Source organism: Crocodylus siamensis, chromosome 15 (assembly GCF_052110815.1).
Source record: "Crocodylus siamensis isolate JL-2025a chromosome 15, ASM5211081v1, whole genome shotgun sequence".
NCBI lineage: Eukaryota > Metazoa > Chordata > Crocodylia > Crocodylidae > Crocodylus > Crocodylus siamensis.
In genome coordinates, this window is record NC_143409.1 from 4953545 (window position 1) to 4980908 (window position 27364).

The 27364-nt window shown below is 42.7% G+C and overlaps 1 protein-coding gene across 8 annotated transcripts in view; it reads left to right on the forward strand.

Annotated features, from left to right (window-relative positions):
* The window catches only part of MEGF11 (multiple EGF like domains 11), a 416852-nt gene that overhangs the window by 11614 nt on the left and 377874 nt on the right, over positions 1–27364 (forward strand). Inside the window, exon 1 of one of the 8 annotated variants that reach the window (XM_090028983.1) lies at positions 22544–22658. The exons of the other annotated variants lie outside the window; for them this stretch is intronic. The gene's annotated coding sequence lies outside the window, so the exon portion shown is untranslated. Of the gene's footprint in view, positions 1–22543; positions 22659–27364 lie in introns of those variants that run through there. 8 annotated transcript variants of the gene reach the window in all.

Below are 27364 nucleotides of genomic sequence, written 5' to 3' on the forward strand. Positions count from 1 at the left end.
TCTTTTTCGTGAGGGGCTTATGGAGTTTAATTTTTCAAATCTCAGTGTCTGAACTTGGGCATCTGAATATTGGGTTTAGTCCATTTTGCAAATGCTGATGTAAGCAACCTGATGAGGATTTAGATGCCTAACGGACTGATCAAAAGCCCATTGATGTCAAGTTATTGGAATCTCTCTGTGAGATTTAATAGGTTTTGGATCAAGCCTTAAAGGAGGATTTGTGTCTTAAGAGGGGCCCAAGTTTTGTAAACTGGATTTGAGACGGTGTTATTCATTTGAATTTTAATTCTTTAAGATTCAGTTTGGTGTCCTACGTTTCCAAACCTGTTGATTTAAAATGAAATGTGTTGCTTAAAGTCTTGCGTGCGTTTCTGAGTATGTAAAATTTGGAAAAGTCAGTGGTCTGTATTTCCTTAGTTTCACCACTTCCCAAAGGCATATGCCCAGGTAATCGTTTTCAGCATAGCAAGACATTGAGCTTGCTGAGGCGCTGTTTGGACTCACCCACCTGCTCTCCTAAAGCTTCTTCTCAAATATAGTAGACAAGTCTAAATAATTCAGCTGCGAAGTGGTGGGGAGCAGTAAAATATACAGCTGTTCTATGCCAAGATACAATAATGCATTAAAATTAATCAATTTTCCCCTGCTGAGGGACAATCATTTAGGAAACATTTTAATTGCCAAAACTGAATAATAGGATCAGTATTTTCGAGAAGGTTGGATTCACCCTACTGAGCACTGGAGAATCTTCTTTGCAGGAGCCTGCAAAAACATTGTTGTTTTCAAAGCACTACCTTCAATCATAAAGCTTCTGGGGAGAAATTTGATTTTTTCAGTGCAGCTCTTAAGTAAAATGTCGAGTGGACAGCAGGCAGATGCATTAACTCTTCTGGGCAGTAGGCAAGACTTTACATGCCACCTGAAATTAGAAATGTTTCTTTTAGAAGTGATTTTTGGTCTGTGCAGCTTTATTATCAAAACACTTAAGGTCAGATCTTCAAACTGCACTATTTGGCTGCAGCTACAGCATTTTGCCCCTGAATGGCTGGAAGAACATAGAAATTGCTGGACTGGCATACCAGTTTAGGCTAAAAGATGCACTGTCTAATCTTCAGTAGTTTCAGAAGATCCTATAAAGACCAAATATGCCAATAGCAGAAGTTCCTTTCCAATCTCAGGAGCTGAATGGGTAACCTGTGCTCCAAAGCCTTTAGGCTTGCTCTGAAGCATATAGGTTTATATTGCTTGCTTTTTCCTATTTATCAGAACAGTCATGGTTCCAGTAATCTGTAAATGCATGTCCATAACACAAAAAAACTGGTATGAGTAATCTGCCTGCATTTGTCTGTGGGATGGGGGGCGGGGGGCACACAGGTACAGAATCATGCCCATTGATCTATCTTAACTGTAAAGCCCCCCCCCCACCTCAAGTTCAGCCATTAAAACACTGAACAGGGAGGAACAGGAGACCCCCCAAGAACAGGACAGCAGGAAGTTTTCTGGCATGTATCTATGTGGATGGGCAGGTAGGTTTTAGACTTGAAATACACATTTATGATTGCACTCTTGTGTTCTAGTTTAGCCTTTTTTCCCCACACAATTACAACAAGTGCAAAGATTATATTAGAACAAGGGTGGCCCAGCTGTGGCATGTGTGCCCCAAGTGGCAGACATGCATGTGGCACACAGATAGGGGAGTGGACTAGCTGCGCAGCAGCAAGTAGAGCAGTGAATTGGCAGGGGAAAAGGATCAGAATGGCACTTGGGGATAGTGAAGGGCTAACCTGCAACATGCCTGCCAAAAAGGATGACCCCAATTGTACTGGAGAATTCCAGACCTACAATCATAGTAGCCACACTGCATGTTTGCTTTCATATTGAAAGCAGCATCTGTCCAGAGATGTGTTCTTTTGTTGCCAAGGAAGGGGAGAAAAATATCATGGTTTCCATGGATCTATTTTAACTTTCATTTCAAAACTGTGTCCCTGATTTGGTAAAGCACTTAGATAAGCCTTAACATGTAAGCACATGCTGAAATCCCCTTGAGGTTGGAGTTAAAGATAAGCATGTGCTTAAGTGCTTTGTTGACTTGAAGCCCGAGTACTAGATTCTGAACAAGTTTGTGTAGAGCATCCATTGATGTGGGGCTTTAACATTTGCTAAAAAGTGTGTACCTCAGTGCTGAATCAGTACTGCAGTTTAAAAAAAAAATAAATCCACTGAGAATGAGGTAGGGTGTTATGCTGACTAGAGCAAGGAAGACAAGTTGAACATCCTAATTTAAAAGTCTCTACAAACTTGTGGAGCGAACAGAGTACCTAGAATGAGTCTTACAGTCCTGTAGTTTCTGTTTTGAAGCTACTGAAGAAGAATTACTGAAAAATTAAGCTACATTAATAGACACATTCTTTTATATATTAGTAATTATTTTATCAGACACCTACACTTTTTATTGCTTGAAGCAGTTTTTGTTGGTACTGAAAATCACTGTAGGATAAGTGAAACCAAGCTAATTGAGATTCATAAATCCACTTTTAACAAGCACAATTAGGAATAGTTATTAGAGACCAGCTTGAAAACATCAGGGATAAAAATTTACCATAGGAGGCTTTTTATGCAGTTTGAAACATTGTTTGATACCAAAATCTAAATTAGATCACCAGAGAAATGAACCTGCTATTTAAAATCTAATTTGTACACAGAAAGTTAATTCTGAGTATTTCTATTGATAAAATTTTTATTATTTGATCTTGTTAAGCTGCCTATTTTTTTTTTAATGAAAGCCTGATTTATACAGTGTTTCTCCTATCAATTAAAATATGAGAAGTAGCTACTTGAGTATACTGACTGTGTATTTGTGTCCGGTGACTGTGTAATAGACCTTAGCATGAGTCAATTCTATTATCTAAATTATGGTTTCAAATGTAGAGCAGCATATTGGGCCAAATTTTAAAGAGATGCTCATTAGGTTTAGTGAATTTTGGATCAGACCTGTTGGGTAATATTTTCCAAAATGCCTAAGTGACTTAGGAGCCTACATGTTAGATTTTCAATTCTAGTAAAGCACCTAATGATGCAGCTAGGCACCTATGATTGTCTATTACTTGTCTGTGATTTTTTTTTCTGGTGCAGTTCTCACAATATGCAAGCAGAGTAAATACTTAACTCTCAAATGCTTAAGTTTTTGTATTAAAAAGAATTGACCTTTTTTGGTTATTTCTTTAATGGGGAAAAACTGTGATAGTTACCAAGAGATTATTTATATTTTTTTATTGTCCCAAAGAAACCACTCCAAGTTAAATCCCTATGTTAATGCTATCTAATATGCTGTAGTGCTTTGCAAGAGTGGAAACCTTGCTATTTAGTAATCCTTCAGAAATGTTTGGTAGATTTTTCACATTAACTTTGTTGCAATGCAGACTTTATTTTGGAAGTGCTGTTGCAACAATGAAAAAATGCTTTTAGCTTAATTGAACTGAGTGTCTTAAAAGAGCAGCTCATCAGTCAACTTTGAGTTTGTTCGTTTCAGTTATGGTTAATTGTATTTTCCTTCAGGGTTTAGCCAAATCAATGCAAATCAGAAGGTATTTTTTTAAGGACACAGATAAACAATTGTCAGGCGTAATAAACCAGCTGTGAACAATAAAAAGGTCTTATTTTGTAAACACATGCATCACTGAAGTCAGATGAGTTGCATCTGGGATGAATTTGTCCCCAAATGTAATTATCAAATTAGGCTGTGCATTCAGAGAACTAGCAACATACTTGGATGTGGAAGGAGTCATGACTACATTCCTGATTGGTGTCAGCTGAATTTTGTCTCCTAATTTGTCTAATAGACCTAACAAAACACGTGAAATCAAGGGATGTGGTCCAGGGGTCAAACTCTTTTTTTCAGTCATATCCATACAGTTTCTTTGGCTTTATGGGGTTGCATGGGTGAAAACGGAGAGAATAGGTCATGAGCTCTTTTCTGCTGTGCCTTGGTTAGTACTGAAGGCAAGGCAGCATAGTAGAACTTGTGGGTGACAAAGTGGGACTCTGTGTACCCCTTTATTTCAGAGCCTTGCCTTCTCAAACTGCAGTGCCTAGTTAGAGGGCCTGTGGGATTGTTGATATTTATTAGAAAGAAAGGATGCGTGTTTTATCCCTTTTCCCCAGCCTTTGGATATTGCTTGTCATTGTGGAGCCTGATTCAGTGCCTGTCAGACCCCAGGGGAATCTTTGCACTGATATCGGTGGGACTGAATAATAGCTTAGCTTGTGAGCTTCATGGGGCAGGGATTCCATCTGGTGGGCAGTAGGCTGTGTGAAGCTTCAGGTGATGATTTGGTTCAGTGGCCAAATCTCAAAATTCAAATTGAATTGGGGGACCAATTAAAAGGTCCAAATTGATTCAAAGGTTTTTGAATCCATCTGGAAAATATTCAGAGAGCTTTGGTGATTTGGGCAGTCCCCACCTGCTGCAGCAGGGAGCTGGACCCGGGCTTCAAGCTGGTAAGTAGGGGGCGGGGGGGGGGGTTGGAGAAAGGGGGAGGGGACCATGGGGGGGCCCCTGCCAGGCTCCATCCCCTGTCTGCCCCAGCTCCCACCCCTTCTAAGAAGAAGGAAAAAAAAAACCAAAAACACTCACTGGCTATTGCCTGGCAGGGGTGGGGTGTGATCCCTACTGCCCTGCACTGCATGGGCGGCTGTGTCATTAACCCCCTGCTCTGCCAGCCCCGCTTGTGGCTGCCCCGTCTGCCCAAGATCTCAGACCTTTAAGAAAAAAACCCAACTTCCCTGACTCACTGGCAGCTGCAGTGGCCTTGGGGCTTCTGGGGGCTCATGGCAGAGCCCCCCCATGTGGAATGGGGCAGTGGGGATCACCACCCCCCCCCCCAGCAGGAGCCAGTGAGTTGGGACTTCTTTGATTGTTTTTTTTCTTTTTAAAGGGCCAGGACCTGGGGCTGGGCGGGGCAGCCCTGTGGGGGAGTTGGGGGAAGGGTTGGGAGGCTTGTGACAGAGCCCCCCATGCAGCATGGGGCAGTGGAGGGCAGCGGGAATCACCCCCTGTGCCTGGCAGCCCGTGAGTGGGGAGCTGGGGGGCAGCCATTGCCAGGACTGGGAGAGCGGGTGGGGTTTGGGCCTGGGTGATTCGCAGATTCGGATAGTGATTCAAATCATTGAATCGCTGTCCCTCGAATCGGCTCAATCTGAATCCAAAGTGAATATCAGCCGCTTTGCACAGACCTAGTGGGCACCATTTTACTTCCCTGAAAAATAACAGGAGGTTTAGGCAGGCTTTGTGACACAGCTTTATGCTCTGCAGTCTAAAAGTAAGTTGCCAAACCATAAAAGGCAGAAAGCAGGGTAGACCAGCACCTGCATAGTAGGGTGTCACCTATGAAAGTTTATGCCTTTCTGAACAAGTTAGTCTCTAAGGTGCCAGCCTGCTCTGTCTTTTGCCTGACTTCAGACTAACATGGATAACTCCCTCTTTCAAACCCTTAAAAGACACTATCTGTGTTCCAGTTGGAAAGGTATCAGACTTGGTGCAGGAATCTCTGGGTGAAATGCTGAGGTCTGTGGGGTTCATGAGGCCAGAGCATGCTATCAGAAGATCTGAGAGAGAGAGAAGAGATCTACCAAACCCCAGCATGCTTGTGCTGAAGGGATGGACTCTCTGAATTCTGTGGTGTATGCAGCATGTCTGTTGTATTGCTGGCCACTGCTTTCTCCATTTTCGTCTTAGCACACAGGGAAGCAGTCTCCACTTCCAGTTAGTGTTTGTTCCTAAATGCCCCCAGCCCCACCCCTGCAGCATTTAGCCAGTAATTAGTGGGCAGGAATAAGACTTTCTGCACCTGCTGCCTCTCTCACTTTGGAGGATGAGGAAAGGAACAGAAAGAAAGCTTCCCCTGTGTCTCTTCGCAGTGCAGGGCAGTCAGCTCTAAGCTGCTCTCACTTGGCCTTCTGGGACAGGAGTCGGTCTCCTTTTTATGCTTTTTCATCTCGTGTATAAATCGAGCAAACCCAGAGTGGATTGATGTACTCCATCTGAGGCAGAGGGCAGGGCAGGGCACAGCACGGTAAAACTTTTTGGGTGACTTGCCAACTTCCTTAGGCCAAATCCTCCTCTTAGTGCCTAATAAACTGGGTCACTCAGGAATGGGCATGATGTTTTTATTTGCCAGATATAATTAAACCAATGTTTAGTCAGGCCAAAGTGCTTTATTTGCAATTAATTATCCTTAGCTCTTATGTTTATATTAGCTGTTAAAAGACAGGGCTCCATGCAACCTGGGGGCATCTTGTACTAGCTGAAGAGGACCGACGTTCTAATGAGAAGTGGGGAGTTTGATGTTTCCTTGTGGAGTCCTGTGAACATAGAGAAGGACTGGGGTTGTTGGTTGTAGCTATGTTTGTCTAAGGACATAGGCAGAGAAGTTATTTGGGTAAATGTGATTATAGAATCAAAGGACCGGAAGGGACCTGTAAAATTATCAAGTCCGGTCCCCTGCCATGGGCAGGAGATTATTGGGCTCAAACAAGCTCAACAATGTGCTTGTCCAGCCTCCTCTTGAACACTTCCAGGGTTCATAGATGTTGAGGACTGGAAGGGACCTTGCAAGATTGAGTCCAGCCCCCCTGCCATAGGCAGGAAGTCTGCTGGGGTCAAATAACCTCTGCAAGGTAAGCATCCAAATGTCATTTGAGTGAATCCAGAGTAGGTGCTTGCACCATCTCTGCAGGGGGAGTCTATTCCAGACCTTGGACACTTGGACCGTAAAGAAATTTTTCCTTATGTCCAGTCTAAATCAGCCTTCCAGAAGTTTGTAGCTGTTGGACCATGTTATCCCTTGGGGAGCCCTGGTGAACAACTGTTCTCCCAGATCCTGGTGCACCTCCCTTATATACTTGTAGGTTGCCATCAAGTCCGCCCTGAGCCTTCTCTTCTCCAGGCTGAAGAGTTCCATGGCCCTCAGCCTCTCCTCATAAGGCTTGCTCTCTTGGCCTATGATCCTGTGTGTGGCTCTCCTCTGGACTCTCTCCAGCTTATCCATGTCCCTCTTGAAATGGGGGGCCTAAAGCTGGATGCAGTATTCCAGCTGCAGCCTCACTAAGGCCGAGTAGAGCAGGAGGATGACATCCTGGTTTTGTTTGAGATGCATCAGGTGGATGCATGCCAGAGTTTGGTTTGCTTTGCTGACTATGGCATTGCATTGGTGGCTCATGTTCATCTCGTGGTCAATCAAGACCCTCAAGTCTGTTTTGGTCATGGTTCTACGAGTGTAGTATTGCTGAGACTGTAAGTACGATGCTGGTTCTTCCTCCCAAGGTGGAGCACCCTGCCTTTCTTTACATTAAATACCATCTGGTTTTGGTCAGTCTACCTTGCGAGCCTGTCCATGTCAGCCTGTATCCCCAGCCTGTTCTCCATTGTTTCTGCCTTCCCCCATAGTTTAGTGTCCTTTATTAGACCAACTAAATATTGAAAAAAAGTTGTTCTCTGCAAGCTTTTGGGCACAAACACCCTTCTTCAGGCATATGGAGAGTCTGGTGGTAAACTGTGCTTTCCTGGGTAGAACAGAAGCCAAAATGCAGGTCTGTGAAAATGCAAATGTCTAACAGTAACTATTAGAGGGGTGGAAGATGATAGGTGTGAGATAGGAAGGAGGACTGTTGAATGGTGATAGAAGAATGTAGCTGGTAAAATGCAGACCAGTTATGTGGGGTGATCAGATGTTAGGCAGGTTATAATGTGCCGTAAGTCCAGTGTCTATATTTAGTCCATGATTTCTAGCATCCAGCAGATTTATGAAGCGAAGCTCATAGGCTCATCTACAGAAATTGTTTTGTAAATTCCCTTTGAGGTTTAGAACTGAGAGATAGGAAAGAGAGTGGTTGTCTTGTGTGAAGTGTGCACCCACAGGTAATTAGATATCTTTGTCTTCAATACATTTTCAGTGTGCGTTCATGCTGGTATGCAGTTGTTGTTTGGTTTCTCCTACATATTTTCCATCTGGGCATTCAGTGCACTGAATGAGATTTATATTGTGTTTCTGGAGGTGCAGGTGTAAGATCCAGGGATGGTGATGGTTTTGTTGTGGGGTGTAGCTATTTTGGTAGTGTTGGAGATGTGTTGGCAGGTTTTACATTTCTTGTCCCAAAATAGTCTGGATCCATTCAGTGTTCTTTAGGCCATGGGAAAGTTGTTTCTGGTGTTGAAGTTGGCAAGGTTCAGTGCTTGTTTAAATGGTAGGATGTGCGGTTCTGGAAAGATTTTTTTTTTTTTTTTAAGAATTGGGTCATCTTTTATTATGGGTTGCAATTATTTGAGTATTTTCCATACAGGTTCCAGGGAAGGATGGTATGTCATAACTAATGATGTGTGATTCATGGGAATTTTCTTTTTGTACTGCAGCAATTCTTCACATGGCATCTGGGTGGCTCTTTCAAATGTATGATCTGTCTCTCTGGAGGAGCATCCTTGTTGGGTGAATGCCCTTTTGAAATTTGCAGCGTGATGATCGCAGATAATCTTAGTGTAAATGTGAGGGTATTGGAGGGCTTGGCTGTATATTACAGCTTTTTTGCTGTGTTTAGCGTGATTGCTGGTCAGAGACTGCAGGTTTTTGGTCCAAATGATGTCATCTGTATATCTTGGGTATAGCAAGATGCAGTTGGTGCAGTTCTTGAGGAATTCTTCTTCCAGGTGGGCCATAGGAAGTTGGCATATTGTGGGACCATTTTGGTGCCCATAGTCTGGAAGAAGTATTGGTTGTTTGTGCAGATAAAATATATAAATTCAGTAATATCTTTAGGTCTGTACTCTAAGTTGTACTCTTGCTGTTGTAGATATGCAAGGCAGGCTTGGATGCCATCCTGGTGTGGGATGCTGGTATATAAGCTGGTAACATCCATGGTGGCTAGGAGGGTATTGTTGGGAAGGTGGTCTATATTTCAGTTTTTGTAGAAAATCTGTTGCGTCTTGGACAGAACTTCGTTTTTGGGTGATGAGGTTTTAGGACGGATTTGATGAAACCTGATATTTTCTCAGTTAGGGTTCCATGGTTGGATATTATAGGTCTCCCTGGTTCCTTTGTTTGTGGACTTTAGGGAACGTATAAAAAATCCTTGGATTAGGTAGTGGCAGGATCAAGTTTTGTAGTTTCTCTTGCAGTTCAGATGGAAATGTGATGGTGGTTTTGAGTTTTAAGGTGAAAAGGGGAGTTTCTCTAGTTTTTCATAGTAGGTGGTGTCAGAGTTGTCTGTAATCTTCATAGTTAAGGATAACTATAGCTCCTCCTCCTCCTTTATCTGCTGGTTTTATTACTATTTGGTGGTTGGATCTTAGAGAGTCTATGGCCCTTCTCTCCTCAGAGAGGTTATGGTGGTGGTCTGTTGATTATTTCATTGGTCATTCTTTCTCCAAAGCAGTGGACAAAATTCAAACCTTGACCGCTATATTGACTGAGAGGAGTCCAGCCTGACATTTATTTTTTTTTTGATTTTTTGGTGTTAGTCTTTTCCTTGATGTTGTCACAGGATGAAGTGGTGTTGAAAGTGGATTTGTTTTGGGTGTGGAAATATTCCTAGAGACGGAAGTGTCAGAAAAACTCTTCTAGTTCTCCACTTTGTAGTACCTTCTTAGGGTATTTTTCCAGACAGAAATTAAGGCCTTTAGAGAGGCCTTTCTTGGGAAGGCTGAATGAAAAACAGATTTTGCCCTAAGCATGACCAGGCAGGGGCTTGGGTATATTTTCATTAGGTTGAATTCCAGAGGCGCAGATCGCCATGTGAGTTCTTTTCAAGGGTAAGCTCCATTTGTTTGAGTGGATTAAAGTGGAAGGAGGGTGGACAGACTCGAATCAACAAGGCTTGGACCCTTTCAGCATTCATGACCAACATCCTGAATGTTGCCCAGAAGTGAACTAGCAGCAAGTGGATTGTGCAGAGCAAAGCATATGCACAACATAGTCTCCTTGGTCTGACCTCTCTGTACAGAGCAGACAGTCAGCGGCTGGTGTTTGGGAGAGTGGGGGGCGGGGGGGCGGTCGGCTTTCCAGACGACATCCCCTTGGATAGCAGCAGCTGAATTTTGAGGTGCAAAGAGGTGGCTTATATTGAGAGGAATGGTCATTCCAGAGTCACTTCCGCCCACTGCCATTTTCTGTGCAACCAGGTGCAGTGAGGAAATTAATGGGATTTCAAGATGGTGAACTGCTTTCATGAGTGAGGGGCACAGCTACCCAAAACCAGCATGACCTCTGCCATAAGTTAAAAAGCGTGTTTCCCTCTCATGACCATTGTTGTATCAGACTGAACTTGAAACGCATGGTTTACTTTCTAGTGCTTCCGCCATTGAGACCAGGAGGAGGGATCTCAGGGTTTGTTCAAAACCTCAGGGCTAGGTGGTGTTAACATAGAAGACATTTCAGTTCATCCCAGTATATGATCAGGAAGCGAAAAACTGTACTGGTGTAGATCAGCCCTGATACTATTCAGTTTAATATATTTGCTCTTGATTACACTGCTGCTATTGAGAGCAGAATCCATCCTGTGATCAGATGTTACTGATGGATTCTCAGCCTAGCTGAAATAAGCTGGTAATATGAAACTACCAGCTGTATTTTTAATAGAAAATCTTTGCTAAATTAGATGGCTTCTAGCTAAATATCTGCCAGAAGCATTCTCCCCTCCGTTGCTGTGTTTCTATGTTTGGAGGGAGTCCTGTGACCACTTGTATAGAATACAAACTTCCCTGTCATTAGCCTGCTGCATTGGCAATGGAACTTACAACTTTGATTTCAACTATGTCGGTATATTTCCACAGAGCCAGCTGAGACCTCTTCCAGTTCACCCAGTGGAAGGAACTTGAGAGGGGCATGTATCTTGAGTACTTACAGTGTTGCTGAAATACTGGCAAACAAATAGATTTCTAAGACTGCTTCTATTGCCTAGTTCATGTCATACTAATGGGAATGGGTTCAAGGGGGCCTGTTTACTGCTGGATTGCTTGCACTCCTGAGTACTGAGAGAGATCTATCAAACGCACACTTGCCGTATTAAAAACATTTGCTTTCTTCCTTCTGAGGTTGTAGCAGAGTTGATTTTAAAAAAATAAAATAAAATAACTATCAGTTTATGTAGCACCTTTTATATTCCCAATGAATCCCAAAGTGTACTACAGTTTATATCCTGATGACATACCTAGATTACTCCATCTTTTCAGATGCCTTGGTGGAACAACTCTTCAACAGCATGCAGCAGCAATGTACAAGTGTTTAGCAGAAGTAGTAGAGGATGAAATCAGAGGACATTTAAATAGGTTAAATGTGTGTATCATAGCAGGTAATGAGACTGCAGTGACTTGCAACTTCTGCTGTCTCTTTCCCAAACTTCTGCTGTGTGTTTCATTCATAGACATTTGGGCTGCAAGGGACCCCCCCTGAGGATCATTGAGTCCAGCCCCCTGCCTCAGGGGAAGGAAGTCAGCAGGGATCATAGGATCCCAGCAAGATAAACATCCAAATATGTCTTGAAGGCGTTCAAAGTGGGTGCTTGAACCACCTCTGGCGGCAGTCTATTCCAAACCCGGGGGGCTCGGACAATGAAGAAGTTCTTCCTTATGTCCAGCCCGAATTGGTCACAGTGGAGTTTGTGACCATTCGATCTTGTCATCCCTTGGGGGTTTCATAGTTTCATAGTAGCTAGAGTCGGAAGGGACCTAGGTAGATCATCTAGTCCGACCCCCTGCCTTGGCAGGAAAGAGCACCGGGGTCAGATGACCCCGGCAAGGTGCTCATCTAACTTCCTTTTAAAAATCCCCAGGCTAGGAGCCTGCACCACTTCCCCTGGAAGCCGGTTCCAGGCCCTAGCCGCCCTGACTGTGAAGTAGCGCCTCCTAATATCTAATCTAAACCTACCCTCCGCCAGCTTGTGACTGTTATTCCTGGTCACTCCTGGCAGCACACGGGGGAACAGGGACTCCCCCAATACCTGCTGATCCCCCCTGACCAGTTGATAGCAGGCCACAAGGTCCCCCCTTAACCTTCTCTTGTGGAGGCTTGCCCTGCTGACCCCTGATCATACGAGTGGCCCTCCTCTGGACTCTTTCCATATCGTCCACATCCCTCTTGAAGTGTGGCGCCCAGAACTGGATACAGTACTCCAGCTGCGGCCTGACCAGTGCCGCATAGAGGGGGAGGATCACCTCCCTGGACCTGCTCGAGATGCATCTGTGGATGCATGACAGGGTACGGTTGGCCTTCTTGACTGCCTCCCCACACTGCTGGCCCATGTTCATCGTGGAGTCAATGACGACTCCAAGATCCTTTTCCGTCTCCGTGCTGGCAAGAGGGGAGTTCCCCAACCTGTAAGTGTGGTGCCGGTTCTTCCTCCCCATGTGCAACACCTTGCACTTATCAGTGTTAAACCCCATCCTATTCTCATCCGCCCACCGCTGCAACCTGTCAAGGTCAGCTTGTAGCCTATTGCACCCTTCTAGTGCACCCACATCCCCCCACATCTTAGTGTCATCAGCAAACTTGAACAGGGTGCTTTCTACCCCCTCATCCAAGTCACTGATGAAGATGTTGAACAGTGCGGGCCCGAGGACCGAGCCCTGGGGGACCCCACTGCCCACGTCCTTCCAGGTCGAGAAGAACCCATCCACTACCACCCTCTGGGTGCGGCCCTCCAACCAGTTGGCAACCCATTTGACTGTGTGGGCATCGACACCACAGTCTCCCAGCTTTTTGATGAGGACAGGGTGAGAGACAGTGTCGAAAGCCTTCCGGAAGTCCAGAAAGACTACATCCACAGCAACCCCTGCGTCTAATGATTTGGTGACCTGATCGTAAAAGGCCACCAGGTTGGTCTGACAAGACCTGCCACTGATGAACCCATGTTGGTTGCCCCTGAGCATGCATTCCCCCGCAAGGCCCTCCTGGATGTGTGCCAGGATAATTTTTTCGAAGAGCTTACCCGGGATTGAGGTAAGACTAACTGGCCTGTAATTTCCCGGGTCCTCTTTTTTTCCCTTTTTGAAGATAGGGACCACACTGGCCCTCTTCCAGTCCTCCGGCACCTCACCAGAGCACCACGAGTGCTCATAGAGCCGCGCCAGGGGTCCCGCAATGACCTCGGCCAGTTCCTGTAGAACCCTAGGGTGAAGATCGTCCGGACCAGCGGACTTGAACACGTCCAGCCTCTCCAGAAGTACCCTAACTAACTCCTCGCTAACCCCTGGCCCAGGCGTGTCTCTCCCGGGGCCCGAGGGGGGCCCAGCAGGGAGGTGGCTGAACTGGTCCCTACTTAGGAAGACAGAGGCAAAGAAATCGTTAAATATGTTAGCTTTGTCATCTGGCACGACGACTAAGTTGCCCATCGTGTCCTGCAGGGGCCCCACATTACCCGGGACCCTCTTTTTACCCCCTATGTATTTGAAGAAGGACTTCTTATTGTCCTTAATCCGGGAAGCTAGTCCTATCTCCATCTCTGCCTTGGCCTTCCTGACTGCCCCCCTACATCCTCGGGCGACTGTAACATAGTCCTTCTTGGTGATGACCCCATCCCTCCATTGGGTGTATGCCCCCCTTTTAGCAAGGAGACATTCCCGGATGCTCCTAGTGAGCCATGGGGGTTTATGTGCCCTCCTGCTCCCTTTGACCCTTGTTGGGATTACCTCCCTTTGGGCATGGAGGATCGTCTCCTTAAGGAGCAACCACTCACCTTGGACATCTGGCTCCCTTCCCCTCTGGGTCCTCAGCACTTCCCCAATGATCCTCCTTAGCTTGTTGAAGTCAGCCCTCCTAAAGTCTAGGGCTGTTGCCTTGCTGCAGCCCTTTGCCACCTTACGCTGGATGGTGAATTCCAGCAAGCGATGATCACTGTCTCCCAGGTGGCCCATCACCCGCAGCCCCCTCACCAGGTCGTCACCCGTGGCCAGCACCAGGTCCAACAAGGCGTCTCCCCTGGTGGGGCTGTGCACCTCCTGGGTTAGATGGAGGTCCTGCACTCTGGCTAAGAACCGACGTGAGCGATCAGACTTGGCTGACTGCTCCTCCCAGCAGATGTCTGGGAAGTTCAGGTCCCCCATGATGACCACATCCTTAGCCCTCACTGCCTCTGTGAGCTGACCTAAGAATTCCTGGTCGAGCTCTTCTCCCTGGTTGGGAGGTCTATAGTAGACTCCCACCGTTAAGTCTCTATCCCCTGGACTGCCTTTTACTCTAACCCAGAGCACCTCAGAGTGCCCCCCCTTTACCCCCTTGCTAATTGACAAGGAAGTATATTCCTCCTTGATGTAGAGTGCTACTCCTCCACCTTTCCTTCCTATCCTGTCCCTCCTGTACAGCCTATAGCCCTTGACACTCACCGCCCAGTCATGCGATGAGTCCCACCACGTTTCTGTGATCCCCACTATGTCAGGGCTGGTGACAGCTAGGAGGAGGGCGAGTTCCTCCTGCTTCTTCCCCATACTTCGAGCATTCGTGTAGAGGCATTTGAGGCCTCCAACGGTTGTGCCCACTGACCCCCTAGTCTCAGCAATGCCCCGTCCCCCATCACTTACCTGTTTCTCCCTTTTGACCATTGGTCTGGGCTCGCTGGCTGTTGCTGGGCCTGGTAGTTCATCGTCTCCTCCACCCTCATCTTCCCCCTACCCCGACGAGCCTAGTTTAAAGCAGGGGTGATGCAGGATATCCTGTCTCAAATGGATTATAAGGTCTGTGTGAGAAGTAGTTGTCCTCATCGTTCTTCTTGCAGCCTCTTTTCATGTTGTAACATCTCGGTCCAAGGTCTGGACAGACATAACCATGCTTAGCTTAGAAGGCAACAGAGGCAGACTTCCCCTGTCATAGGACTGCAAGCTTGAGTGAGATGTGCTCAGCCTATCTGTCAGAGGATCCTGTCACTAAGGAGTGTACTTACAAGCACATTCATCTTATTAATTTTTTTAAAGCCTAGATCTGGCCTTTCTTTCTTCCCCCTGTCCTGTTCACTTGTTTTTCATGTGCTAGTGCCCTCACGCTGCTTGTCATTCACTTTTCTTGGTTTGTGCACAACTGAATGGTTGCTCCCCCTTGTGACGTGAACCTGCTTTGGCAGCCCTGGAAGAATTAGCCCAGGGAAGGTGGCAGTGGACACTGTTTTTCAGTTTGCTTGAATGTCAGATCCCTGTTGCTTTCTGGCAGGAGAAAATGGGCACAGGAGACAAGAGCCCTCTTCAGGATTAGGGGCCTGGTTCTTTCAACTGAAATGACTGAAATGTCTTTAAGTCAGCACAGTAGGGGAGAAGAGCAAAGTGAGCATTAATGCATCTGCTCTATTTATGAACTAGTTGGAGCTGCAGTTTATTGACCATTCAAATTGCTTTTGGTGTAAGATTTCAGGTGGAAACATTTCATTACTGAAGATCTTGCTTCTCTTTGGAGCTATGTTTTGTTTTGTTTTTTTCCTGGTACTGCTTCCATTTTATTGCGAACTTCATCTGAATAATCAAATTCAGTGCAGTATAAGAAGTACAATCTCCTCTTGATGCGACCAAGTTTATATGTATAATTCCTTTTAATGCATTGGTACATCAAGAAGAAAATATGCCTCTTGGGACTCTCACAACTTCAGCTTAAATATAAAATCTACATTTCTGCAGCAGATCTATACCCATGCAACCACTGAGAGGATGCTGCAAGCCATGTTTTAAAGCCCTGCAAAATGGGGGATGCACCATGGATCATGAAAACCCTTATGTTGTGGTGCACCAGTAGTATAAATGTGGGGCTTTGACTTCACAAAGAGTGCACAAGCTTCTGAAAATTAGAACATAACTTGCAGAGGCAATTTGCGATGAATTATCTTGTACTATCATCTGAAGCCTTGGACTTCGGAGAATTAAGAACCACTTCATAGTGAAATTGTCCACTGAGAACTATGTCAGGTGAAACTTGAAGAAAATTACATCCTCTGTTCACTTGACTCTGAACATGGGAATTAAGATTGGGATGTATAGTTATTTTAAAGGCATTTCAAAGCAGACTGTTCATTATTAGATCAATTTCCCTAACGGCTTTGGAGATTTATACATTTATTTCTTCAAATTTTAATTTCTGTTTTCAAACTTGGAGAGAATCCTTTTTCTAACCAAATCAGAAAAAAAAAGTCCAATTGCTCGCTGTATGTTTGTGGATAAAAGCATTCATTATAAATGTGTAGTTCCGCGTTCTATTTGTCTGTATAGAAAATGTAATTTTTTCTATGAGGACAATGAAATTTTCTGATGCATTTCATGCTGCTCTAATGGAAGTGAATTAATGTTTGTATTGTTGTGACAGTCTGTTTTGTTAAAAAGAAAATGGGTAAATTAAAGTTGAGCTGCTTTAAGAACATCTGGAATGTCGATGCTCAAATTGACTCTCTTTAGAGCTCTGGGACCATATTTAACATGCCAAGAGATAGAGGTAGTTGTGGGGGTTGCCATAAATTCATGGCTTTTGCTAAGAAATCAAAGAAAAAGCAATGCACACAAGGGCCTATCTAAACAAAGTTATGATATCATGGGACCTTGCAATAAAACTGGGAAGTAACCAAGCTGTTTTCAGATGGCAAAAAAAGAAAAATGAAATTGGAGATGCAAACATGGCATGAAATGGAATTCAGTCCATAAAAATAATTAACTGATATAGGGTACTTTATGGCAGACATAAAACCAGAAAATGGGAATGACATGAGGGTTGCCAGAGGTTGCCTTATCCAACATATTTTAGGACATTTATAACTGTGATTGTTTTCTTCTCCTATTGCTTATTAAGTGTGAGAAAATTGGGGGTCAGATCCTTAGCTGGTTAAAATCTAATTGACTAAAGCTGAAGATTGGGTCATTTGTTTATGGAGAAACAGATCTTGAGCATAAGGAGCATGAGTCTTTAAAGGACATGGAGAGAAAGCAAATATGGGAGTTGGAATGTGTGGGTGGGTGAGACATTTCCTGGCTTGAGCTGGCTTTGATTGCGTAGTAACAGAAATCACTGGGGGGGCTAATTGTGGCAGCTCATCACAGCTAAAACTCTATCAGTCAGTATTTTCATTAAACAAATACTCACCTTTAATACGTTTGAGTGGCACAGTGTGTTTACTTGCACTAGTTTCCATCCATATCTTTATCAGCCTCTGTTTTTAGCTTCCTTGACTGCACACTGCAAAAGCCTCATTGTGTTCTGAGAAATGGGGGAGGATAATAAATGTTACTTTTGTGTAATTTACATGGAAGCAGGTGGTTTTGCAATTTTTCTGGTTAACTTGCATACAACTCAAGGTTACATGGGGTGTAATTTGTTCATGAATAGAGACATTAGTTGCCTCATTGAAATGCTCAGGCAGAGAGAGTGGACTGCTTGCAAACTTTATAGTTTAGCTAATGTTAACTTTTATTAGAACTTTCCTCATTTCTTTTTTTTCCTTTGGCAGTTGCACTTTTTTTTTTTATTGTATCTCACACTGCTTATGATTGTGGCCATTATAACTGACATCTTCTTTTGTCAACTGATTGCATAATGTACCATGTTGAACTACCACTGGCCTTTTATGGTCTCCCCCGCCCCCGGTCTTTAATTTCATGAATGGATGTTAGGTCACACTTTAGTATTATAGTTTCTCCCTCCATATTGTAGGAAGATAAAAACTCGATTAATTATATTAACCAATAATAACTTGGAGAGGTATAATAACATTTATCCTGAAACTTCCACACTCACTTTTTGTAATAAAGCTTCCTTTCACTAGCACAGTATTTTAGTAAAACAGAAAGAAAATGAACAATGTAATACAAATTAAATAGCTTTCTTATTCTCTTACTGCTTAAACATTATACAGTAGGGCTTACTAGTTAGAACAGGTGAAGTCAGTGTCACAAAGATCAATATTTTTCTATCACTGTAAAGGTCCCTCTGTTAATATTTTAGCATAGGAATGAAGTGAGTGCGTCTTAATGGCCATCTTGGGTATGAGATTGGGAATGCTAGTAGCATCTTTCATATACTAGGCCTCCATGGTGTTTACACTTTAAAGCTGCCTGCTGTGTATGAAGTTGTGGGGAGAGGGGGTGGGTTTCCTAGCTGCTGGAAGAAAAAGCTCATCATCATTCAAGATATATAGAGCAACTTGCATGATTTGTATATGAACTTTGTTTAAATATCTGGTAAATTATATGCTTTTTTGGAGTGCTACATTTGCTTTGAATTTCCTCTGAATGAATATATAAGCTCAGGTCCAAACATCTGTGGTGTAATTCTCTTGACTTTATCGATTTACAGCAGGGATGAATTTGGTTTCATATGTCTAAGTTTATCTAACTTAATTCTCACTGTTCTTGTATTGTACAACATCAGCATAAATGAATGCTTATTGGACGAAGCAAAAAGCTAGCATATATTTATTCATAGGCATTGTCTTAACCTGCTGCAGCATCTGTGGTTTAGTCTTGAAATATTTCTAATATAATTGCCCTTGCAGGGTGAACATGTGCAAACCACAGGTAGATTTGCACTCACATAAGGAAATGGGAAATATTTTCATCCTCCTAATATGATATGTTTATTAGCAAGAAGCTTTGAAAGTCATTGTCTTCAGTCAAATCTTCTTGTGGTTCCTCTATATTTTAGTTAAATATTTCATTGCAAAAGCACAAGAGTGTTAATAAAATGCAGCCAAGAAATTGCGTTCTAGCTTACTTAACAGGGTTTCTTTACTCTGACAACGTAGGCACATTATTTATTTTGCTTTTAATCACCTATCTACTTGAAATCAAGTTCTGCAAACAGGATGTTAAGGGTCAGATTTTGAGGGATGAACTTCTGTTGTTCCAGGTACAGTTTACACAACAAATAATTTTGCATGCAATGAATTACAAGTGCAGATACTAATAGTGTAGATCAACCGTAACTAGCTTGTTGATGGATACAAATAGATATTACATGTCTAATTATTAATATTTCCTGCAGCAAATTGCAGGTGGGAAGATACAAGTTTAATTTTTGTTGGAACAGCATACTTTTCATTAAAAGGGAAGCCAATTTAAAACTCTGCCCTTTAAATTAGGCAGGTTAAAGAAGACTAAGTTTGATTTCCTGAGTCTGTCATGTACCACTTAGTAGAGAAAAAAAATATAAAAATTTTAGCTCAGGTTCTTCTGCACAGAAAAACTATATTAGAAGATTTATGTAACGTTCAAGGCTTGCTTGTATTTTGAGCCTTATGCAGGGATTGATAAATAACTAAAGGAAATGTGCAGACCAAGGTAAATTGAATGACTTGGTACTGGACTGCACATACCAAAATCTTCTGTAATTTGCAACTCTTATGTACTAAAAGAGAGAAAAATAAAAGGCTTTCCCCTTTTGTGTAATCATTTCTCTGAAGTAACAAAAAAAAAAAATGCCAGGAGTCATTGACTCTCTAAGACAGTAAGTGATGATCTTTGAAGAACTCTTCTCTGTTGCATTGGGGTATTGTTTCAAATCTGAAGTTGCCCCTATAGACCTTGTTAAATCATTTCAGATCAAGGCAAGAATATTTCTGAAGTGTATGTCACAGAGCTCTCTTCAAGTGCTGGTATGAGCTTGAAATGATGGTCTTGCTGCAGGCTGCTGTCAATGACTACTTTGTTTGAAGTAACTACCCATAAAATACCAACCTTTGGTCCTTTCCTGTGTACCAGGTTAATATAGAGCAAAGTCTTTAAAGGCATCTCTTGGAAGTTACAACTTTTCCTTTTTACCAGAGCCTCAAACTTCCCAGTTACGTATGAAAAATGTATTTATAAAAACTCTGCAAAGAATTGAGCACCGAACACTGTACAGGCATACTGAAAGCCTGCTCCTGTCTCAGAGAACTTACACTCCTCTGATGGGCTTTGTTATACTGTATCCCTGAGAAATGGATCCCAGGAACATGGCATAAAATGTGTTGAACTTATTATGAAGGCTGAGCAGGATTTGCCTGGTTAAACTGGTCCTTTTGCTTTTCATGCTCTTGATGGAATGTCATTCAACATCAGAACTTCATTCAGTTCACTGCACAGCAAAGATTGCACTAAGCCGCTTCCAAGCATCTTTTCTTCCCCAGGGCAAATGTACCACATTCTGTAGTTCTGGCAAAGGGACTCGCTTTGTCTGTCCACCTTCCTAGTCAGTGCTCATCTTACCCTTTGCTGGCTTCTGTTCTGTCTGAGTTGTGGCCACTTCTCTCTTTACTTTTTGCATTGGAGACGCCAAAACAATATCCAAGGGCCAGCTCCTCAGCTGCCATATGTTGTTGTAGTTGCACTGGTTTCAATTTTCCCCAGCTGGAGCTCTGACTCACTGACATCAAGGAAGCTATGTCAACATCCAAAGGCTAGAGATATAGCCCATTGACTTCAGCAGAGAGATGCTGAGGTCTGGTCCAGAATATGCTATGTTCCTTGATAGCTTACATAACATCGCACCAGACTTTGGGTTGTCCCAGGCCAGTGTAGGAAGCTGCATCAGACCCTGAAGATTTCTTCATGCAAATGTACAGCTGTTGGAGGACACTTTTATTTGCAAGAGCTGACAGCTGAGTCACCTGAATATAACTTTTAACTTTGGTCTCATTGCAGTCCCATTTCTGAATCATCGCACTTGTACTGTGAACACAGAACTAACTTCTGGCCAGCCAGGCTCTACTTGGTGGCGCTGTTGATTCCGAACTGCACACAGTCCCCATGATCCATTCCATGAGTAGGCTGAAACCTGCTGGGATTGCCTCAGAGGTGTCTATGGAGTGGGTGCTTCCATGTCATCATGGAAGGCAAAGATGGCTCTGAAGGTTTGTCTTTCTAGGAAGAAGCAGAGGCCACCTGAGTGCAGTGCAACATGTGATGTGTATGTTGGTATCTGTTGTAATGAGCTCTTTGTGTGTGTGTGTGTGTGTGTGTGTGTGTGTGTGTTCTGACAGTGCTGCTCTGTTGGGTTGACACGTAGACTCCTGTGTACAGGAGAAGCAGGGGGAAAAGGCCTTTTTCCTTTCATGAACTGGTACAGTTCACTTTCCCCACCAGTTCAGTGATTTACATATTTCAGTAGTCTGGCCTCCTCCTCAAATCATTCCATTTAATGGTTTAAATTATTTGCCAGCTTCTTGGAAAACACTCTGTACTTGGTCCTGGTCAATATTCAGCTGGTTACTCCCTGAGATGCATAATATGACCTAGTTGAAATAGGCATCTTGTCACTTTCCACTGTCGTCTCTGCAAAAATTGTTAAAGCCCCTCCCCACCCCAGAGGCCTGGATCTTGTACAAAAAAAGAGAAACTGATGGTTTCAGCTCCCTGAAATTCTAGTGGCATGCCTTGATTTTTGCCTTGCCCATCAGAAGGAACCATGGACAGCTCCTCCAGTGTCCAGTTACACTCCAGTGCCTGGAAGGTAGACTTGTTGCACAACACTGATATTTCCCTTTTTGGAGAAGGAGAAGCCAGGTTATGTTTGAGAGACCATGAAAAATTATAGTTCAGTATTTGATGCACAGCTCTGGTATTAATGGTGGCTTTAGTGTTCAAGAGCTAGTGATAGCAGATTAAAAGCTTTCTGTTGCATCCCTGATGTAATCTTAATGAGCAAAGTGTAATTGAAATAATATTCCAAGCTTATCAATGCCTTTCTTATGCTTTAATTCTTTTAAAAATGTCAAGCATGGTGTCCTAGATTTTCCAACTTTGGTGGGGACTCTTGTTCATGAGTGACCTTGTCTGTCTTCTGATTAACTTTGCCCATACACTTCAGTTTTAGCTTCCTGCTATAGAGCTATAAATCCCCAGTCTTGCTTGTGGACAAGAACAGATGATTCAGTACCATCTAGTGAATTAATGTAAAATCAGGCACAACTTACAATACAAAGGCAGCCTTGTTGATTATGCTGTCCAAAGACATGAGGCAGGAAATAGAAAGACACAGTGCTAGGCATTTACTTCCCAAATGAACAACTTTGATCTTGACAATGTTTTGTATGTTTTCTTTTATAAGTCATCATTGGATTTCTCTGACTGCCACGTCACCATGGAGTTGCTTTGTATGCACTGTGTCCTCTGTGAACACTTCCTTGTTCAGATAGCTAAGCAAAGCCAGGGTGAAAAGCTTTGGAAAAGCTTCAGTGACTCACTCGAATCATGAGTTTATTATTGCTTGAGTAAATCTTTTAAGATGGAATTCCAGAGAAAAATTTCCCTTATTTAAAATGCTCCATGGTGTCACCTTCATGCCATCTGTAACTGGTTTCTCTTTAGGCCCTGGGAATGGATCCAAAAGTTTGCCTGGTATAGAATTGTTCCCCAATGTATTTTGGCATTTGTTGTTGATTTTACCATGTTGTAAAATGTCCTCAGGTAGCATCCAGGAACCTAGTACTGAGCTGTGATAGTGTACTTTTTGCCTGAGAACTCAAAGTGTTTTACAAAAAAGCTCCATGTGAAAGGTGGAAGAAACAGAGGCAAACACAGGGGAGTGATTTGTGTGAGTTTATATAGTGACTTAATCTCCTAACTAGGTCAAATGCCCTGGCTGGTCTTAGAAGAAGCTAAGGACACCCAGAGAGAATGTCTGTTCCAGTCCAGTCCACTCCACATCCCTAACACCAGTTCTAATCAACAGGCCACTAAGGTAATTTACCTTGATTATGGATCGCTTGCATATTTGTATGTCTCTCTTCCTCCATCAGTTCTCAATTTGTTGTACTGTAGCTTTTAAGTGGTACCTTTAAAACACACCCAAGTGCCATGAAAGCCTGTGCTCTTTTGCTGTATTAGCCTTTATAGCATTGCCTTACTGATGCCACGTGTTGATCCAGCCATGCAGGCTGGTTTCACAGAACTGTCACTTGAATTCCTCTTCACCCTTGTTTTGCTCTTCCTCTTGCTTAAAATAGCTTCCAGGAAGGAGTCTTCACTGCTCATTAACATTTCATAGGCATAGTAAGTTTTAGGGCCAAGATACCTGTTGAGATGTTGCAAAAAATCTCTCTTCAGTAAGGACTGACAGAGCCACCACCCTAACTGCTTTCAAGTACTTCCTTAAAACATTCCTTTGCCATGATGCCTTCATATCACTGCCACATGGTACTGATTAGGCTGGTGGCCAACTGTGACTACTGAGACCATTGTGCAACTGCTAGCTTATACAGACATGCTTGTCTTTATTGTTCCCCTGTCCTCCCATGTGTTGGCTTATCCAGCTGTTGCAGATTGTCAAAATTCGAGCCGGTGAGCAATCTGGGGCAGGGACTGTTTTTTGTGTTCCTTGTTTCTACAGAGCCTTTCATAGTCTTCCCTCGATACTGTTGGGAATGTAGTAATAATGGCAGCAAGTGTTGGGGTTTTATCATGCACATTTAAAGTGACATTACCCATACAGAAAGGGTGCATTTGTAAAACTACATTGTAGTCCACTGACTAGTAGCTACCTCTGTTACTTTTTTTCTGCCAGCAGCGCAGTGTCTATGTAACAAAAGGAATTGCAAACCAGGAAATTGCCAGCCTATGAGATGTAACATCAGTTTCCTCTTTTCCTTGGTTAAGAAGAGTTTGTCTTGCTAAGAAAGAGCTGATATCAGCACTTGGTTTTAGGCATAATATTATCATCCTGGCTTAAATGGGGCTTTTTGCCCCTTGTTGCAAATCCACTTCTACCCATTTTTGCACTATATGTTTTTAACGATAAATGTGATGCTGTTTCTGGGATCCTTTGGGGTGGAAATCCCAGTGTTAAGAATCAATGAAGTTAATTAGTAATGATTTATGAGTGAGTGTTGATTGTTTGACTGTAGTCATTAGAATTACAAACAGTCAGAGGTGGCAGGAAGGTATAACCATTCAGTTTGCAAAGGCAATTTAGACCTGTTGCACTGTATATAGTTTTATTTAGTTTAACTGTAAAGTGAATCAAGTACCTCAAAACTAGTAATGCAAAATATTTCCCTTGCACAAATAATGTTTCTGTAGTCTCACTATCAGTACATATAGGCTAAATCTGCTTCATTCACCTGAAGGAAACCTGGAGTGGTGCAGCTGACTTCAGGAGAGTTGGTCTGGATTTACCCTCATGCAGCTGGAATCAGAAACTGGCCTCTTCTCACAGGCAGCAAACTCTTGCGTTTTCTGTGCATCACATTCTGTCACATTCTGCTAATCTAATGACTAGTTCTCCTCTGGGGAGCACCAGATCACTCATTGTGAAGGGGGGTAGCAGTATCTGGCCCTTTATTTTTGACAGACCAGAAAAATGTATGTATGATATACATGCAATTACATGTTATCTTATTTTAAGTGCATAATGCAGCCTCAGTGATGTAATAGTCACCCTACAAATAGTGTGTCTGCAGATAAAGCTTGATGATGGTACATAGCTATAAAACACAGCTCTTCCCTTTCATCATGTCATGAAGGAAGAAGAATGCACACTTCCAAAGAAAACCCCTTTCTTCCAGCATGACATAACCCCTTTCTTAGTTGAAAGTGTAGTGCCGCGAGTTGAATTGCATGCTATTTAATCTTTACTAGAAGCAGCGCTATTTAGCCTTTGGCTCTCTTTAGGAGAGTAGGAACTAGTGAACAAAAACAAACAAAAATACATGAATGTCTTTCTAATACAGATAGCTATTAATGGGCTCCAACTCAAGCCAAGCTTTTACTCAATAGCACAGCAGTTTTTTATATACCAACAGAGGGCTTTTTGCTCTTTGTGGCATCATGCTTTCCTGCTTATAAACAAGAAAAGAAATAAAGCTTGTGCTCACTTGATGAAACCTAAACTGACTCTTTAAAAAGAGTACTCTTGCCCTCACAGTGGGTTGTGTGGCTAAGCCTTCCTAATTGAGTAGGGGTTGCCAAGTGGAGCCTTGTTTGAGAAAACTATAGGTTGCCTGAGTGGGATATATATATTCTTTTTCTTTCATCCTTTTGTGATGGAAATTGTCTGTATTCTTTATCAGAGATGTTCTGACAGAGGGTCATTTTCAATGCCCAGCTGTTTAGACCGTAGGATATATAAATGGGTGGAAAGAACGAAAAAAAAAAAAAAAAAAAGCTGACCTTATTGTTAAAACACTGAACTGGGGCTCAGGAGGTTTTGGTACAGCTCAGCTGACACTGAGTTGTTGTCTTTTGTTTTTGTTTTTTACAGCACTTATCCCTATGTAAACCCCAAACTGGACCCCCTACGAGCTGTGTAAATAAATATTAATTTAAGACGGGAAGGTGATCCATTCCACAAGGTTTAGTAATTGTACCAAAAATTCAGGAAGTGAACGTGGTTCAAATATTTAATTTACTCAAAAGTCTGTAGCCTTCCATGTGCTGCCTATGTGGAAAATTGGAAATACCAGTTCTGCCATCTCTCTGATTGAATGAATGTACTCTGTGACAGCTATGTAGCTCTCACCAGTCGGGAGAAGAGTAGCCCTTTCTAGTAGCTTAGTGAGGAACAGAGTTCCCATCTCTGCTCCTCCTACCTTCCAAAGAAAAAGAGAAGAGGTTATGAAATGAAAGGGAAGAATTTAGAGTAATTTGTTTCCTTTTCTAAATAATAATAATAATAAAAAACAAAAAACTGAAGGGAGAAAACTAGGGAGTTAATTCCAAGGGGAAAAATAAATTAGGCAACGCTGACATTAAAAAAGAAAAACAAAATCGAGATGACTTACAGACTCAAACATGCACATCATGTTTTTCAGTATTATCAATTAAGCTGTTGTGTACAGTGCCTACAAATATAGTATGTCATATAAAAAGAATTGGTTCTGTAAGAGATGCATTGCCCATTTTAAAAACTTCCTTTTGGCATTTCTGATTTCTCATATGTGTTGTGCAGCAGCAGAGAGCACTGGGTTTTTGGGGGTTTAGTTTTTTTTCCACTGCTTTTGGCTCTGAAGAAGTAAATTATCAGCAAAATTTTTCGTACACGCTGAAGTTGCTTTTGAAAATGGGACTTACACTGACAAATCATGTAGGCACTTCTGAAAATTGCACACATTTTGAAAACTTCTGTAATGTTTTCCTGTCCTGTCTCAAAAATAACTTACCTTTCACTTGAAGTTTTTAAAGACATTTGAGAGAGATTCAGTAACGGGACACATTTGGGGCTGGAAAACGTACATTTACTAGCATGCTTTTCTCTGCTCTGTTCTGTTCAGATTCTTTATTATTGGCCTTGCTGGGCTCTGATGCCAGACCACTTTCAAATATTTCAGTTTCTTTTATGTTTCACCTAATCTCTGAACTTTCTGATTTCTAGTTTCTGGTAATTAATCCTCCTCTATTTGGAAACTCTGGTTTTCTAAGGCTTCATAACTAAATTGGTCATGTGTACTACTGAACTTAACTCCAACTTAAAGTTGTTTCCTTTTCTCTGGCACTGTTTTTCCTTGAAATCAAACTGGTTTCATATATATGTGTAGCTCAAATGTTGCAAAGTGATCACCTGATATTTGCACTAGTTTCTCTTTACTTGTCTTTCATTTTTGAAGTCTTTCCACGTTTCTATTGATGTTGCTGCCAACGGGTGATTGGAAAACTAGCATAAACTTAGAAACAGTGGGTTGGAAATTGCTGCCACTCTGCCTAGAACTCCCATCCCAATCAGTGAGAGTTGCAGGTAGAAGGAGGGCTACTGTACAGCTTCCTTCAGGTCTCGAATGGCTCTTGGCTAGCTGTGACCTTTTACTTATTGTTTCGGTGTGATAGCTTCATTCCGTGGAGCGCTCCAGGTGACCAGGGAAGAAAGAGTTGAGGTTTCTTCTGAACCAGGAATCTTTAGCTTGCCAGGTCATATGTTAAACAAGATCTTCAGTAAGAGCTTACTTGGTTACATAGTGAGGTTGGGGAATAATCATCCTTAAAAGTTGTGTTGTGTTGTGTTGTTTTGTTTTTGTTAAGATCAGGTTACACAAACACTTGAATGATTGAATGAGATGGTTTAGGCAGGAATGGTTCTGCCTTGAGCAGGGGGATGAATTTAGGTGACCTCCTGAGGTCCCTTCTAGCATTATTGTTCTATTATTTTTATGATGCCACAGGGTGATGACCCTTAACCTTTACCTTTACCTTTCCAAAGATTTTTTTTTCCTTACTTAAGATACCTTTACCCACAAAAAGCTAGAAAGAGAACAGCATCAGCTGACATTTTGTGTGCTAAGCAGCAGGTCTAGAACAATATGAAAAAGACCAGATTCTGTCTGCCTTGTGCTGAAATTCACTTCCCTATACTGTGCTAACCAGTTGTTCTAACATAGTCTGCACGAGGCCTGGCAAGGATACTAGAACCATACTGGCCAGAGAGTCAGCCTTGTTAGCTAGGACTGATGGCACCAATGG